The 18,099-nt window shown below is 48.5% G+C and overlaps 1 long non-coding RNA gene across 1 annotated transcript in view; it reads left to right on the forward strand.

Moving 5' to 3' along the window:
• The window catches only part of LOC119176543 (uncharacterized), a 38,253-nt gene that overhangs the window by 18,185 nt on the left and 1,969 nt on the right, over window positions 1–18,099 (forward strand). The gene's annotated exons all lie outside the window — the stretch shown is intronic.

Consider the following 18,099-nt stretch of genomic DNA (forward strand, 5'->3'; position numbering starts at 1 on the left):
CAGTCGTCACAATGCACCAACAAGCCCAAATCTCGACAGTGTTGTGGGACATTGTCTCATAACATAACCCCCGGGTGCTGAAGCACAATCTCGGTGCTTTCTATGTTGTTGCCGAGTGGTAAAGCTTAAGGCGAGATAAATGAACAATGTCTGTAGACAGTGAAGGGGAGGAGGAGGAAGACTCAAGCGGGGCTATCTCGTAGGTCACATCTGTCACTTGGCGCAATACGTGGTAGGGTCCCGAGTAGCGGGAAAGCAGTTTTTGAGAAAGTCCAACGCGCCTAGTCGGAGTCTACAATAGCACAAGAGAACCCGGAGTAAAGGAAACTTGGCGATGATGGGAGTTGTAACGCTGCCGCTGCTGATCTTGCGATGCTAAGAAGCGCTGACGGGTAACTTCTCGTGCTTTTCTAGCTCTGGTGATAGCATCGTGGGCGTATTCGGTCGTCGAGTCGAGGGCTGTCGGAAAGATGGTGTCAAACGATAAAGTTGGATCACGGCCAAACACGAGGTAGAAAGGTGAAAAACCAGCTGCATCGTGGCGTGAGGAATTATAGGCGAACGTAACGAAGGGCAATGCAACGTCCCAGTCCTGGTGGTCGGACGATACGTACATGGCGAGCATATCGGTCAAAGTCCGATTGAACCACTCAGTCAGTCCGTTAGTTTTTTTGCGGGTGGTACGCTGTCGTAAATTTATGTTTTGTCTAGCAGAAGCGAAGCAGGTCACCGATAACTCGGGAAAGAAAATGGCGCCCACTATCTGTGAGGAGTTGGCATGGTGCGCCATGATGAAGTATGACGTCGTGCAGGAGAAAATCGGCAACGTCCGTGGTACAGCTGGTTGGCAGAGCCCGTGCAATGACGTACCGGGTTGTGTGATCCGTCGCAACAGCTATCCACTTATTCCCAGAAGTGGACGCAGGGAAAGGGCCTAGGAAGTCAAGACCAAGTCGAAAGAACGGATCAAAGGGAACGTCAATGTGGTCGGAGGAACCCAGCAGGGCTCACCGAAGGTTTTTTTCGGCGTTGACACTGGTCGTATGAGGCGACGTAGCTGCGGACTGAGCGATAAATACTGGGCCAGTAAAATCAACGCTTTACACGGTCATACGTCCGAGACAGTCCGAGGTGACCGGCAGTGGGAGCGTCGTGGAGCTGGCCGATCACGCTCGCACGTAAGTGGGAAGGTACCACAAGGAGCAGTTCGTGTCCATCAGGGCGGACATTTTAACGGTACAATGTGCCATCCTTGAGCACGAACAATTGAGTAGACGGATCGGGTGCCGCAGAATGAAGCTTCTCGATGATGTTACGTAAGACAGGATCTCGGCGCTGTTCCTCGCGGATGTTGCTTAAAGCGGAGATAGACAGGACACATGGCGCTTCATTGAACGCCTCAGGTGGGTCCACTGGATTCCAAGATAAGCAGTCAGCGTCATGGTGTAAGCGGCCAGATTTGTAGGACACTGAGTAGTTATACTCTTGGAGTCGTAATGCCCATCGACCAAGGCGCCCTGTGGGGTCCTTCAAGGATGCGAGCCAGCAAAGTGCGTGGTGATTGGTTGTGACGGTGAAATGTCGACCGTGTAAATAGGGCCGAAATTTCACTACTGCCCAAACGAGAGCAAGGCATTCCCTTTTGGTGATTGAGTAGTTCCTTTCCGCCTGCGAGAGGAGACGGCTGGCATAGGCGATAACGCGGGCGCAGCCGCTTTGATGCTGGATCAAAACAGCACCAATTCCGTGGCCACTGGCATCGGTGCTGAACAGTCGATGAGGGCAGAATGAGTGGACAAAAAGTCAAGACCGAGGATCACATCATTGGTGCAGTGAGAGAGAACAGTGAAGAGAACTGAATTTTGACGGCCGGTGACAGTGACGCGTGCAGTACCGACGCCAATAACAGAAGCCGTACCACCATCAGCAACACGAACAGTGCGTGAAGGGGCTGGAGTAAAGGCTTGCTTTAGACGGTCACGAATGTGCAAGCTCATCACAGAAATATGGGTGCCAATGTCCACCAAGGCTTTAACAGATAAACCGTCCACTTCGACGTCGATCAGGTTCTGAATGCTCGGCAGCGTCAACACAGGAATTGGAGAGCAAGTCGTATCAGCAGCGTCACCTCCAGGAGCTGCAGCCGTTAGTTTTCTGAAGAAAACCGCCGGGCAGAGGATGAGGACGGGGAACGGGGCGGTGGCGGAGACCGGGAAAACCTACGTCGAGGTGAAGGTGAGCGACTGTACTGGGCAGTGGTCGTAATGGTCGGGTCGTAATTAGCTGAGCCATCATGCCGTGGCTGTTCCTGGCCATAGAGATGGGCTGGTGAGTGGAGGTTGGAGAAGCTTGAGTTTGCCCGATACGGTGAGGTCCACGTGCTTCGGCAATGGCGGGAAATGTGCCCCACTCGTTCGCATCGAAAGCAAATTGGCCTATCGTCAGGCGTCTTCCACGCATTTGGATCACGGTTACGTGGAACAAGGCGGCGATAATGCTGTGGATGGCTGCAGGTAGACGAACTGACAGCGTCGGGACGGTGCACAGAACAGACCGCGCGAATATTCGTGTTGGCTAGTTCTTGGCGAACAACGGTCTGTATTAGCGATATGGTCGGCTGAGGATCACTCAGTGCCAGTGCTCTCAAGGGTGCGGGTGATATGGCCTCGATTTCACGACGTATGATTCTCGTGATGTCACCGGAGTGTGAATTGGGCTGAGTCACTATACGAAGATCCTCGCAAGTTGACGTCGCAGCAGTGTTGGGAAGGCGCGTAAAGTGGTGGGCAATATGCGACGGCTTTTAGCCTCTTGAAAGCGTTGGCACTCCAAGATAACATCTTGCACGGTGGAACAGCCTTTGCACACAAGGAGGTTAAAGCATCATATGCGATGCCCTTGAGCACGTGCGCTACCTTGTCTGCTTCAGCCATGGTTCGGTCAATTTTACGACAAAGGGTCAGCACATCTTGTATATACGCCAGGTAGAACTCCGTGGACGTCTGAACACGTGTGCCAAGTTCTTTCCTAGCGGCCTGCATGCTTGCAGCCGGCAGATTGACCAAACACCTCGCGTAACTTGGTCTTGCATACGTGCCAGCTCGTGATCACGTCCACGTTGTTATTAAACCATGCCTAAGGCATGGTTTAATAACAACGTGGACGTTGTAATAACAACGTTCCTGGCAAATAAAAGATGATGTTTGCCAACATCAAGGTTGGGTCCCACCTGTGGTTTTCACTGACGAGCTCGTAGAGTTTAAGCCACTCATCCACGTCCTCGCCTTCCGTTCCCGAAAAGTTGCCGGGATCGCGGGGACGTGGAGCGGCCACGAGAAAAACAGGGGAGGTCGGCACCATTGATGCATTGGGCGCGGCAGTTGACGAAGCGTCGCTGCTGGTGGACATGTTGGAAGCAGCAACTAGGCGTCCGCTGCGTAACTCCGTCGTGCGTTGTAACCCAGCACCTCTACCAAAATGTTACGTGAAGGTACACGCGAAACTAGGCGTTTGAAGATATACTTACACAGCGCCAACGCACAAGCGAAGATAGAGAACAAGAGCTGTGCCCTACACCAAAATCACGTCGTCTTTCTCCACGCCTATCTAACCATTTTGTGGGAAATCGTCTCATAACAATATGTAACGGAAGCTATTATGCATCTTGGGTTGCTCATGACAAGCAGACTAATACGAATTAACACCTCCTGCGTATCGAATTAGTATCTCCATGCGCTTTTGCAGGCGTGAATGCACACACAAATGCACGGATTGTAACATGACAATTAAGGGCTAAGTAACGCACAGGTTTTCGTTTCCACCGCTTTCAACTCTGGTCACAACGGCCCAAGTTTTACTCGAACGAGTAGATCATAGTCAACATTATCTCTGGAGACCAGATTTGTGACGACATGACGGGGTTATTTCAAGCTATCACGCATACAAGAATGATAAACAAACTAGCCTTCCAACGCACTTCAGCTCACGTGCTTTGCGTCCAGTAAGTAGTTCGATGTAGGTCATTCGTCAGGCATTCATAACCGCTTATCGTCTGACGATCTAAGTCGTGCTGTACTATTGTCATGTGTGTTTATGACGGCATGACGTTCGGCCATCAACTGTTTATAGAAGAAACTATTAAATTGAAGTTGACTTGTGCCCGGAAAACCGAGTTCACTGGATCGCACGTACACTCGCAGTAGTTCACGGCCACCAATAATCTAACCGTCGGTGGAACGAGCGTTATCGCGGAGGCTCGCGTTGGGAGCACAGTAATAAAAACTGTCTTAGTAACCTCTATAGTACGTGTCATACACGTGAATAGTCCAATTCTGGCACGGCCTGCGCCGATCAATTTTTCATGGGACCAACGTGATCATATAAAAAAAAGAAATGAGCCAGCGTGGAATATCACCACTATACTGTATACAACCAAATCTCTTTCAATGACCCACTCACAACTTTTCTACATCCGCCGAAAAAAGTCAACCATAAAGATTAAGTCATACATTAAACTCGCCTGTTATAATTATACACTTGTGATAGTCGCGTTGGTTTCACAACATCATACTGTTTGCCTGTACGTATTTCTTGTACGAACGCCTGTACGTTCGCCTGTACGTATTCCTTGCACGACTTGTTTCATTTGCAGTACAAGTATCTCTTGCAACAATTATAAATGTCGAGGTGCAAAGTGTATCTTGGAACCCAAGATCTTGGAACCCAAGATGAACTGAGCAGTTCATGTAGCGGCAATTAATACAAAAAACTTGGTTCCCTGATTCATAAACTGCAATGACTTTTTTGTTGTGCAGTGACGATGCACATGTATGTGCACAGTACACCCTTTAAGGAATATGTGACCATAGGTCCGTTCGATTCACCTGCACCGGTCGGAACCGGTTCACGGCTGTGCACGCGAAGTTCAGAAATTGTGCAGCGTGAGTTCAGCGGTGCAGGCACAGCACGACACCCGAAACAAATGACGATGTGCCGACAAGGTGTTGGCCTTATTTCTTTTCGGTTAATTTACACCATTCAGCAAACACCGACATATGGCGAAACGCACATGCGGACAGTTTATGAGGCGCAAACATCTTGGCAAAACACACCGCATTTGTAGAGGCGGGTACGGCGCCTAAGCCACCTACGCCAAAGTGCTGCGTCGTCTGCTCAGCTGCACGCGCGCCTGCACCAAGCCGGCACCGTCAGCGAAGGAGGTGCAGGAAAATTGTGAACCGGTGCTGCACCTCTTCTGCACCTTTCGAAACGAATGGCAGGGTTTAGCGGTCGTCAATGCTGCACCGCTGAAACGAATGGTAAGGTGCAGCACCTCGTGAACTGGTTCACGTGGTGCAGGCGAATCGAACGGACCTCATATCATCTGCAGTACTAACTAAGCAGTACTAACCCTGCAGTTCCTTGCGAATCTGATTCTTTCTGAAAGCTATCTTCAAAGTTTTTTGCCAATTAAATACTAGCATTTGAAAGACATTTCCTTTCCGTCTAGCTTTAGAATTGCTGGCATATGCTTTTATAACTCTTTGGCAAAAGTGGCATAGTTATTAGACACCAGATGTAATTGGCTCTGAAAGGAATGACTTACACAGTTTTTGTGAAGCATTCGTTTGGAATGTGCTTAGTGGCACATGTGCTTAGTGGCACATGTGCTTAAAGGCACATGCACAGTGTATGCAGGTGTAGTATTGAATACTTCTTTTTTTTAGGAGGGAATAACAGGGCTGTCGATGAAATAAAGAGAAGGGAATGGGCACACATGATGTGTCTGTTATTTCGCCCCACCTTTTTTTTTATATATAGTACTGAACAATTCTTCACCCCGCCGCGGTGGTCTAGTGGCTAAGGTACTCGGCTGCTGACCCGCAGGTCGCGGGAACGAATCCCAGCTGCTGCGGCGGCTGCATTTCCGATGGAGGCGGAAATGTTGTAGGCCCGTGTGCTCAGATTTGGGTGCACGTTAAAGAACCCCAGGTGGTCGAAATTTCCGGAGCCCTCCACTACGGCGTCTCTCATAATCATATGGTGGTTTTGGGACGTTAAACGCCACATATGAATATGAACAATTCTTCATAAATTTATGGCTAAATCAAGTCTACGCAAATGCAGCTTAATTATTGAGACAATTAATTAATGTGACCCAGCAAACATTGCCCTAACTTGACGCAGCATATTCTGGCTCTACTATGAGTCAAAGATTGCTTGGCAAAGACACATAATAAAGAATGATTCGTATATAAATCATGACAAAAGGAAATTCATGACAAAAAATTATGACATTCAGGATAGCATAGGTGCAACATCGCTTGTAACCTCGGTCTCAGGTTTTATCTCTTTCCCTATTGAAACAACCACATATACTCTGTCAATTCTTTGTTCAAGATAGCCCAACTGGTAATTAGTTACCAAATCCCTACTCGTTCGTGGGGCGTACTTATACTGTATAGAAGAAAATGTTTTTCTTTGCTCTTTTTCATACATGGCCACAGCAGTACAGGGACATTGCATACACCCCTCGCCTCAACAAAGCCATAGAGGAAATGAGGGTATGAATATCGCTTTATTTTAAATGCACTAGGTTGGGATCTTGTCATGGGGTCGTGACGTGGCCGAAGACAGGATACTTTGTGTTGGGATTTAACAGTTTATTTGGGCAAACCTGTGCCCGGCAAACGGAAAGTCCGATTACAGTAGCAGTCTTGCACAGATAGCAGTGAACGGAGCGTCGGCCGTCGATCAACTACTGACAAGCGGCGAAGTGGGTCGGCATTTATAGTCTTGCCATTGAATGTTCTCTTAAGAGACAAGAAAAGGGCAGAGTGGATTAGGGAACAAACGGGGGTTAAAGATATCATAGCTGAAATCAAGAAGAAGAAATGGACATGGGCCGGGCATGCAGTGCGTAGACTGGATAACCGCTGGTCGTTAAGGGTAACTAACTGGATTCCCGAGAAGGGAAGCGGGTAAGAGGGAGACAGTAGGTTAGGTGGGCAGATGAGATTAAGAAGTTTGCGGGTATAAATTGGCAGCAGCAAGCACAGGACCGGGTTAACTGGCGGAACATGGGAGAGGCCTCTGTTCTGCAGTGGACGTAGTCAGGCTGATGATGATGATGATGATGATGATGATGAATGTTCTAGCGTTATCGCTGGAGGTAGCGTAGGTTCCAGAATAATCTGTACAGTTCGCAGAGTGGGCGTGATCTTATCGAAATGATCTACTAAAGTCCGGAAGCTTCTCGAAAACTGCACGCGCGTTTTGCGCTGAGAATTGTGTAGTGTTTTGGGGCGATGACAAAACTTGAGAAATGGAACGTTGCATCGCCCCGCTCTGAAAAAGGCATCGTCCCGATACTTTAACTAAAGATGAAGGTACAACAATAATGCAAGAAAGTACAATGAATAAATTACGATACAATAATAATACAAAAAAGACTGTTTCAGTTTGTTAACGCGCATGAAACGGCTTGAGGCGCGCGACATGGACGACTTCAGGTCGCGATCGGCGTCGTTGAGAGTTCGTGATGCCGTCGGGGACAACCTAGTAATCAAGTGGGCCGAGACGTCGAACCACCCTGTACGGTCCGAAGTACCGTCGCAGAAGCTTTTCACTTAGTCCACGTCGGCGTATCGGCGTCCACACCCAAACACGTTCGCCGGGCTGGTATTCCACGAAGCATCATCGAAGATTGTAACGGCGGCTGTCGGTCGTCTGTTGATTCTTGATACGGAGACGCGTGAGTTGTCGGGCTTCTTCGGCGCGTTGAAGTATACTCACTCACATCGAGGTTTTCTTCGTTGGTGACGTTGGGTAACATGGCATCGAGCGTCGTTGCCGGGCTCCTTCCGTAGACCGATTTGTATGGAGATATCTGCGTCGTCTCCTGCACCGCCGTGTTGTATGCGAAGGTCACGTACGGAAGAATGGCGTCCCACGTCTTGTGTTCGACATCGACGTGCATTGCCAGCATGTCGGCGATCGTCTTGTTTAGCCGCTCGGAGAGGCCGTTGGTCTGTGGGTGGTACGCTGTCGTCCAGCGGTGGTTTGTCTGGCTGTATGCCAAGATCGCTTGAGTTAGGTCATCAGTAAATGCCGTTCCTCTGTCGGTGATAAGGACCTCCGGGGCGCCGAAACGTAGTACGATATTTTCGACGAAGAACTTAGCTACCTCGGATGCACTGGCTTTTGGCAGGGCTTTCGTCTCGGCGTAGCGGGTGAGGTAGTCGGTAGCTACCACGATCCGTTTGTTTCCGAAAGCCGACGTCAGGAACGGCCCCAGTAGGTCCATACCAATCTTGCTGGAAAGGTAAGCGAGGTGGTTCAATTGGCTGCAGAAGCCCCGCCGGCCTTGTCGGTGGTGTGTTGCCTCGTTGACAGTCCCGGCATGTCCTCACATAACGAGGGACGTCGGTGGTAAGACGTGGCCAATAGTACCTTTCTTGTATCCTCGCGAGCGTGCGAGAAACACCGAGGTGCCCTGCTGTTGGATCGTCGTGCAGGGCCTGCAGGAGTTCTGGTCGCAGAGCTGAAGGCACCACAAGGAGATACTTGGCTCGAAGTGGTGAAATGTTTTTCTTTTGGAGAAAACTGTTTCGCAAGAAAAACGACACAAGTGCGCGCTTGAATACCTTCGGGACTTCGGCGGTCCTGCCTTTGAGGTATTCTATTAGGGCTTTAAGTTCCGGGTCGGCCCGCTGTCGTTCAGCGAAGTCGTCGGTAGTTATCGTTCCCAAGAAGCAGTCGTCATCCGGGTCGTCGGGTGGTGGTTGGTCGACAGGCGCACGAAAGAGACAGTCGGCGTCGGAGTGTTTCTTGCCGGACTTGTAAACGACGGTAATGTCATATTCTTGAAGTCTCAGGCTCCATCTTGCGAGGCGACATGAAGGGTCCTTCAAGGTGGCTAGCCAATACAAGGCGTGGTGGTCGCTCACAACTTTGAAGGGCCTGTTGCAGAGGTAGGGGCGAAATTTCGACGTAGCCCAGATGATGGCGAGGCACTCTTTTTCTGTTGTGGAATAATTGGCTTCTGCTTTGGACAGCGATCGGCTGGCGTAACTAACAACCCTTTCAAGTCCGTCAGCCTTCTGCACAAGAATGGCGCCAAGACCTACGCTGCTTGCGTCAGTGTATGTTTCTGTCTCGGCGAATCCGTCGAAATGAGCAAGTAACGGAGGCGTCTGGAGGCGATGTTTAAGCTCCTGGAAAGTGTGTTCCTGCGGCGTTTCCCACTTGAACTCCACGTCGGCCTTGATAAGGTTAGTGATTGGATCGGCGATGTGGGCGAAGTTTTTCCCAAACCGCCTATAATAGGCGCACAGGTCCAGAAATCGGCGCACTGCCTTCTTGTCAGTGGACGGCGGGAAGTCGGCGATGGCGGCTGTTTTCCGTGGATCCGGACGAACTCCAGAATTAGTAATCACGTGCCCAAAAAACAAGAGCTCTTCGTACGCAAATCTGCACTTTTCTGGCTTCAGTGAGTCCGGACGTCTTGATGGTTTGACGTACATCTTCAAGGCGCCGAAGATGCTCGTCGAAACTCGAGGAAGACACGACGACGTCGTCCAATTACACAAGGCAAGTCTGCCACTTCAATCCCGCCAGTACTGTATCCATAACGCGTTGAAAAGTTGCAGGCACTGAGCAAAGGCCGAAGGGCATCACCTTAAACTCGAAGAGGCCGTCTGGTGTAACAAACGCCGTCTTCTCTCAGTCTCTTTCGTCGACTTCGATTTGCCAATAGCCAGTCTTGAGGTCCATTGACGAAAAGTACTTGGCGTTATGGAGCAGATCAAGTGCGTCGTCTATTCGTGGGAGAGGATACACGTCCTTTCTTGTGATTTTGTTCAGGCGGCGATAATCGACGCAGAAACGTAGGGTCCCATCCTTTTTCTTCACTAACACCGCGGGGGACGCCCATGGACTCTTGGACGGCTGGATCATGTCATCCCGCAGCACTTCATCAACTTGTTTCTTCATGGCCTCGCGTTCTCGCCTCGAAACCCTCTACGGACCCTGACGGAATGGTCTGGCATTTTCCTCGGTTATGATGCGATGTTTCGCGATTGGCGTCTGCCGAATTTTAGACGACGAAAAGCAATCTTCGTATTGGAGCAGAAGGGCATTCAGCTGTTCTTGATTATGGTTCGGAAGTCTGGGATTGATGTCGAAAGCTGTGGGAGGGTCTTGGTTCCTCTGAGCAGGTTCCGCAGAATCGGGGAGGGCGAAAGCACTGGTAGCGTCCACAATTTCTTCGATGTATGCGACCGTTGTTCCTTTGTTCACATGTTTGTACTCATTGCTGAAATTCGTGAGCATAACCGTTGCTTTGCCTCCCTGCAGCTCTGCAATTCCTCTTGCGACGCAAATATTTCGGTTGACCAACAGATGCTGACTGCCTTCAACGACGCCTTCCAAGTCAGGTGATTTAGGAGCGCTGACTGAAATAATGACGCTGGAGCGAGGTGGAATGGTGACTTGTCCTTCCAGCACATTCAAGGCATGGTTTCCTGGCGGCGTGCGCGGCGGTAGTGCTTCTTCTGTGGATAACGTTATCGACTTTGTTCTTAGGTTGATGACAGCACCATGGAGGCATAAGAAGTCCATGCCAAGGATGACATCTCTTGAGCAACGCTGTAGGACTACGAAGTCTGTAGGATAAATACGGCCGTTAATGGTGACTCTCGCTGTGCAGATTCCTGCAGGCGTTACGAGATGACCTCCGGCTGTGTGGATTCCAGGCCCTTCCCAAGCTGTCCTAACTTTCTTTAACTTCATGGCTAACGACCCACTGATGACGGAATAGTCGGCTCCAGTATCGACGAGAGCGGTCATACTGTGGCCGTCGATAAGAACGTCGAGGTCGCTAGTTCACCGTCTCACATTACAGTTAGGGCGTGGCGTCGGGTCACGGCTGCGTCGGCTTGTTCCGCTGCTTCCATGTTGCGTCGTAAGGCCACCTTCAGTAAGTGAGCTTTCGCCGTCAGGGCTTTGCCTGGTTGGCGTTGTGTTCGGAAAGCTCCTTCGCGGCGTCGTCATCGTCAGAGGATCTTCGGTAGTTCGTCGCACAGCAGCCGCACCTCAATCGCTTGCTGCCCTTAGTTTCCCGGATACGGGCTAGGAGACCGGCCCCGCGTTGGGCCAGAGTACTGCCGGGGGTGCGGTGACATGCGGCGGCTGGGCCACGCGAATGGGAAGGACTTCGTGGTGTCCATTGAGTTCCTGTCAGGTATAGTCGGCGATGTCACGTGGCCGTTCTCCTGGCTGCGGACGCGGTGCATTTACTGCGAAGCCACGCAGTCCCATCTGTCGGTACTGGCAACGGCGGTATGTGTGCCTGGCCTCGCCGCAGTGGTAGCAGAACGGGCGGTTGTCAGGTGCACGCCAAACGTCCGTTTTCCTCGGCGCACTGCGCTGGCCCGCTGGCGAACGGTAGGACGTCGGTGGGGGTGGTGTCGGCGGTGGCGTGACGGAAGTGCGACGGGGCGGTGTTTTGGCGTGGACGGGGAGGAGCGTTGTGGCACACTGCAGCGGCGTATACATAGTTCCTGGCTCGGGCAGTGGTGTTTGGGGAATTCGAAGCGATTGCCTAACTTCTCGCACAATGTCGGCGATCGAATTCACTTGAGGCTGCGCCGAAGGCAACAGCTTGCGCAGCTCTTCCCGCACGATCGCTCGGATCGTTTCACGAAGGTCTTCGGAGTCACTGGCTTGAGCAGCAGCGCATTCTGGAGTCAGGCGACGATTATACTGTCTGGTGTGCATGTACAGGGTTTTTTCGATAGTGGTCGCCTTGGATACAAATTCTTGGACGGTGTTCGGTGGATTCTTCATTAGTTCCGCGAAGAGCTCCTGTTTGACCCCTCGCATGAGGAAACGAACTTTCTTCTCCTCAGGCATGTCTGTCTGGGTCAGCGTGACGGAATAGGCGCGTCATCTCCTCTGTGAAAATTGCAACCTTTTCATTTGGTAGCTGAACCCGGGTCTCTAGTAGAGCAGCGGCCCTCTCTTTGCGAGCGACGCTCGCGGACGTTTGCAGGAATGCGCCGCAGAAGACATCCCACGTTCGGAGCATGGACTCCCGATTCTCGAGCCAGGTCCTTGCGGTGTCTTCCAGGTAGAAGTACACACGACGGAGCTTTTCTTCGTTGTCCCAGTGGTTGAGGGCGGCCACACGGTCGTATGTTTCTAGCCAGGTTTCCGGGTCTTCAAACGATGACCCATGGAACGTTGGTGGTTCCTTGGGTTGATTAATGACGATCGCGGGCTGGGACGCTCCGGTTGTCATTGTCGCAGTAGTCGAGGTCATGGCCTTGGTCTTCCGCGCCTTGTCTTGTAGAAGTCCGTACTCCGGTGGGAGACCTTGCTGTCGGCGGCTTGTTCGCTGCTCTTGGTTGGCGTCGGTGTCTTTTCAGCGACGTGGCTGGGTTCATGGCTTGACGGGGGCGTCCGATACATGAACGAAGGAGCACCTCCACCAGATGTCACGGGGTCTTGACGTGGCCGAAGACAGGATACTTTGTGTTGGGATTTAACAGTTTATTTGGGCGAACCTGTGCCCGGCAAACGGAAAGTCCGATTACAGTAGCAGTGAATGGCGCGTCGGCCGTCGATCAACTGCTAACAAGCGGTGAAGTGCGTCGGCATTTATTCTCTTGCCATCGAATGTTATAGCGTTATCGCTGGTGGTGGCGTAGGTTCCAGAATAATCTGTACAGTTTGCAGAGTGGGCGTGATCTTATCGAAATGATCTACTAAAGTCCGGAAGCTTCTCTAAAACTGCACGCGCGTTTTGCGCTGAGAATTGTGCAGTGTTTTGGGGCGATAATAAAACTTGAGAAATGGAACGTGGCAATATCATATTATATATGAGTGCTAGGTCTTCGGAATCCTTTGTCCTTTCTTCTTCAGCTTTAGAATTACTGGCATGCTTTTAACTTCCTGCAAGAGTGGTGCAGGAAACTCATTTTTAGTTTTTTTGTTACAGAACCTATGCATACCAAAAAGAAGTTTCTGCTCCTATACTGAACTCTTAAATGAATAACTCCCTCACTTATTGTGTGGAGCACTTTTTCACAATGTGCTTAGTAGCACACACTGAAGGTGTACTGAATACATCTATTTTAGGGGAGAATCGTGCAGCACTGTTGATAAATTAGAGAAGGCAACAGACACAACTTGGGTCTGCCATTTTCACCTTATGCTTTATTTATGGTGCTGTTTGATTTCTTTCTCATAAAAAAACTGCATGGCAAAAAATCAGTCTTGGCAAATACAGCGCAGTCCTATCTTTAAGTAGGCTACTGTACAAACTTTTTGTAGAGCAGGCAGGGCCGCGAAAAAAAAAAAAGCTTGATTGAAGCTGCAGATGCAGGATGTTTTTGCCCCATTGTGTATGAGAAGATGCTCAGCACAGACACATAATAAAAATTGCTGGGGAAATCAGTCATACCAATAGAAAATAATTATACTCTGCAGGGCATTAATGCAGTATTGTGTGTTACCTTGTAAACGGTTTTATTTGTTTCTCTGTTGGTGCAACCACATAATTCTGTATAACATGGAAAAATCTCCGCTAGCAATTTGTCACCTGAGTTGTAATCCCCACAGGGCTTGCTTCATCGTACATTTACCGTGCAGCAGAAAGTTTCTTTTTATTTGCTGCATTGCATAAAACATGGATAGAGCTGTATATGGACTGCGCTTGCATGTGTGGCATCAACAAACCCACACAAGAAACAGAGTTATGAATATCAGTTTATTTTAAGGCACACAAGAATGTGACATTCTACTTTGATGCTGACAAGTAAGAGATTGAGGAAACTAAATTTTCTTTCATACATACTGTGAACAAATTACAAATTCTTCGTTGTTACAAACTCGTTCAGCAAGAAGCAAAAGCCAGTGGTTTGTGCAACATAGTAGTCATACGAAATAAGACACACTGATTACGGGATCATTACAAGCCACTTTATGGGTGTTTCCCTGGAACACATGCTTTCTTAGCCCCTTTGCCATAGCAAGCATGCAGTTCTAAACAATGCACTCAACATGGGAGGCTTTAAATGTATGAGTGTTTTTTGGGTGCATTGAAGACCACAGAGGACACTAAATCTATCTGCAATAAAATACAGTGTACACCATGGTATAAATGACAATGCATCTTCTCTTGCTCCCTGCAACAAGGTGAAGCAAGATAAAAATAAGGCACATCTTTCTTTTAAAGTTGAATACATGTGGTAATCAAGCTTTCAGAATTGAGACGTTGTAAGGCACTGATTTCATATATAAGCAAATAGTATGTACCGGCGCAAAGCGGCACCAGCCATGTGCCAGCGTGAAAGAATACGACGTTCGTGTGGCTCGTGCTTGCAGGGTTTATGCCTGAACCAGCTTGTTGCGGCCAACGCTTCGTCAATAATAATAACAACTGTTTGTAGGCATACTCACTTGTCGCATTATGACAAGTTGTAAAGAAGTGACTGTCGTGGCTGGGATCAAACTCCCGAACTTCGCGTCGGCAGAGATGCCACTTTCAGCAGTCGTGTGGCTCTGGGGTCGAAAAAACGGCCACTTCACAAAATGCATGGGTTCACTTTTGGCTTTAACTGTGATTTTTATTCTGTATGGTCTAGAAATATTTTACTCTCTAGCATTGTCACTGAAACAGGCAGCAGAATTTTTTGTTGACGTTTGCTTTTTAAGGTTACCATGGTACGATTTCCTACGTTTGTTTTAGCGATACTTGAGAATAAAGCCTTACTGTGGGCTTACGACCTGTGGGACACGCCCAAATTTCATGGGTATGCACCAGACAAGTAAGGGAAAGGGTTTCATGATTTACGCGACAGGTATTTCATGTCATTCAGGCCATGACGCGTCAGTCATGTTTGTCTTACACTCATACTCTTATATGCCAGTTTTATTACGTACCTGTAAGGGAGGTGATCACCCGAGCACCCAGACACAGGCAGCTATATATACGGATAGATCGAAACAGACAAAATACCTTTATTTCGATAAAAATATGCCCTGATACTCGGGTGGTGCACCCACATTGAAGAGCAAATTGGAAGATCATTTGGAACATAATCAAAGATTGGGCGTGCGACAACTTTTTCATATATTAAGAGTGGAGCTGTTTAAGCACAGCATTGGTTTGCGATGGAAGAACAGAAATATCTATCATCATGAACGGGCACATGCTCTCTTTGGCCTCTTGTTCATCAGGGAAAAAAGGTGAGGAGAGAGCAAGGTGTCGCATAGAAAGAATGACAAAGAAACAGAATAAAAAAGTGAAGGAAAAAGGTGAAAAAAGGAAATAGAATATAATATAAACAGACAATAAGATAAATTGTAGAAAAGAAGACAGGAATAAAAGATAAAAAAATTCGCCAGATTCCAAGTACCTGGAAATCCACGTTATGCGAAGCATGCGGAAGAAAGGTGATCGTGTTGCAACTTTTTATTGAGCAACACTTCATGAAATGACGCTGAAATAATGCACAAGTGTTGCACACACAGACATATGTTGAAGAGTTGCAGATGTTTATACAGCCAGTTGTTTTCACTTGCGCAACGATGCCAACTGGAACATGCGCATTAGCAACACTAGAAGCTGATATGAAGCGCTGATGCTCACGAAAATGCTTGCCCTGGACAATGCTGCATAAACCAACTTCAGTGCATGGCAACTAACCACATCTGACGTTAACCCGACGTGACGGCCGTATAAAAATGATTGATGATTGATTGATATGTGAGGTTTAACGTCCCAAAACCACTATGTGATTACAAGAAACGCCGTAGTGGAGGGCTCCGGAAATTTCGACCCCCTGGGGCTCTTTAACGTGAACTCAAATCTGAAATAGTACATATGTAATGTTTATAAAATTGGGCAGGCAGCACTGCAACCACTATTACTGTTTCACGAAAATTAGCGCCTATTTCAATAGTAGTTCCAAGACCTGGCGTAGCTCTGTGGTAAAATGCTTCATTGGCAACCAGAATGCTTGGGTTCGATTTCAGCTGGGACTCGTCGGGTCGAATACCGACGTCGGGTATTTCACAACAGTCGCACGTTAAAATTGTCCCTATGTGTTCTCGTCGTTCATGAGCAGATACCAAATGTCAATCACCAGTGGCACATACCCGCATACCAGCGGCACATACCCGCCCGTGTGTATGTGCCACTGTGTGGCGGGAAGTGTTTGACGACGTACGTGACGAGATTGTGACATTATTTATGTCTTGACCAGCGCGTCGTATTCATAAAACCATCTCACCCTCTCATGCTAATTTTGGTTCACGTCAAGTAAATGGTGTGACCACGAGCAAACATAGTCAACTATGTTTAGTTTGCATACGTGTAAGTGAAACAATTAACAATCTATCTTGCCTTTTGCTTTTCTGTGTGGTGTCACCTTAATCCTGCATACTTAGTTTTGTTTTTCTTCTGGTTATTTTCACTGTAGAAACATTTAGTTCCATCTCATAGTTCCATGAAACGCTGCCTCTCACAGATTAATATTTCAAGAGTATCCTTTTTGTTTTAAGTTGTTTATTTTAAACTCAAAAACAGACAGTGGATGAACATCTTGTCAAAATTATGGTGGGTACTTGTGCAGTAACAAACTCCAATGTCTTCGTTCACAACCAGCCCCACCGCGGTGGTCTAGTGGCTAAGGTACTCGGCTGCTGACCCGCAGGTCACGGGATCAAATCCCGGCTGCGGTGACTGCATTTCCGATGGAGGCGGAAATGTTGTAGGCCCGTGTGCTCAGACTTGGGTGCACATTAAAGAACCCCAGGTGGTCGAAATTTCCGCAGCCTTTCACTACGGCGTCTCTCATAATCATATGGCGGTTTTGAGACGTTAAACCCCACAAATCAATCAATCATCATGATGGCACCCAGAACCTTCAATACTTTTGACTGAAAAGAACTGGCTTACCTGGATTCATTGGCTAGTTCTATGTCACCGCTTATCTTATATTTTTTGTGTGTGTGGTCTCTGTGATTTTATGCTTCACTTCGTTTTTTTTGTTGTTGTTGTTTTCAGCATAAGCATGTTGTTTTAATCTCGGGTGTAGGGCAACACATTTGGGAGTTGTGCGAAATTTCAATTGGATGTCAGCGCTAATTCTTGTCTCAATTGTGTTGCTGTGTTTAGCGCTGAGCAGTTTGAAGTATGGAATACCAACTAGTCTGCTGTCGCATGTTGCGCCGCAACCGTGGGGTGATACCATGATAGCCACACGCTCACAGTCAAATGTTTTCTTTTTATCGCTCGCGCAGCCATGGAAGCAAATAACGAGGCTTGATTGAGCATGCGGGTGCCACATGAGCACTTTCTATTAAAAGTGAATTTCTCGACCGTGATTGACACATCTCCGCATCTAACGCAATGAAGAAACTTGGACTGGTTGGCCATCAGGTGTGATGCTTGTACTTTGAAAACAGGGTGGTCGGCAGCTTTTCTGAATGATGTAGTGGTTGAAGTGCCACACATTTCACAGCTCAACTAATACTCGTTCGATGCTACTACGCCAGTAAAATCAAGTATTTGACGAACAAGCGCTAAAACCAGAGCAGGTTGCCGAACGGCCGCTCAAACCGCAAAACTACAAGCGCGCCCAGCAAAACTAGCAACACGTACGGACTAACACTACATCACCACCGCGCACACAACAGAAATAAATATCACGTATGTCAAAGAGCACTGAAACAGGATGACGATTCCTAGACATCGTGGCCTTCACGCAAGCTCAGGCAAACCACAAATTCAGCGGTTCCAAACGCGAACACAATCTAACTATTCACGTTCACAAAGCACATTGCAACGACAAACGCAATCACAGTGTGCGTCAACGACGTGAACGCCGAGCCGATCACAAACACGCAAAAAAATACGCCTGATGTGCCTTCATCAAAGGAAAAGCTTCCATAGGTTACCTGAACCGGCGTTGTAAACTTTGACGAAAAGCCGCAATGTTCCACAAATCCGCCTAAGTTGGGTGAAAATAGCGTTTTTGTTATTTTGACCGGGTGAACATAGCATTCCGGCTATTATCGCCAGGCCGCTGC

This window comes from Rhipicephalus microplus, chromosome X (genome assembly GCF_043290135.1).
Source record: "Rhipicephalus microplus isolate Deutch F79 chromosome X, USDA_Rmic, whole genome shotgun sequence".
NCBI lineage: Eukaryota > Metazoa > Arthropoda > Arachnida > Ixodida > Ixodidae > Rhipicephalus > Rhipicephalus microplus.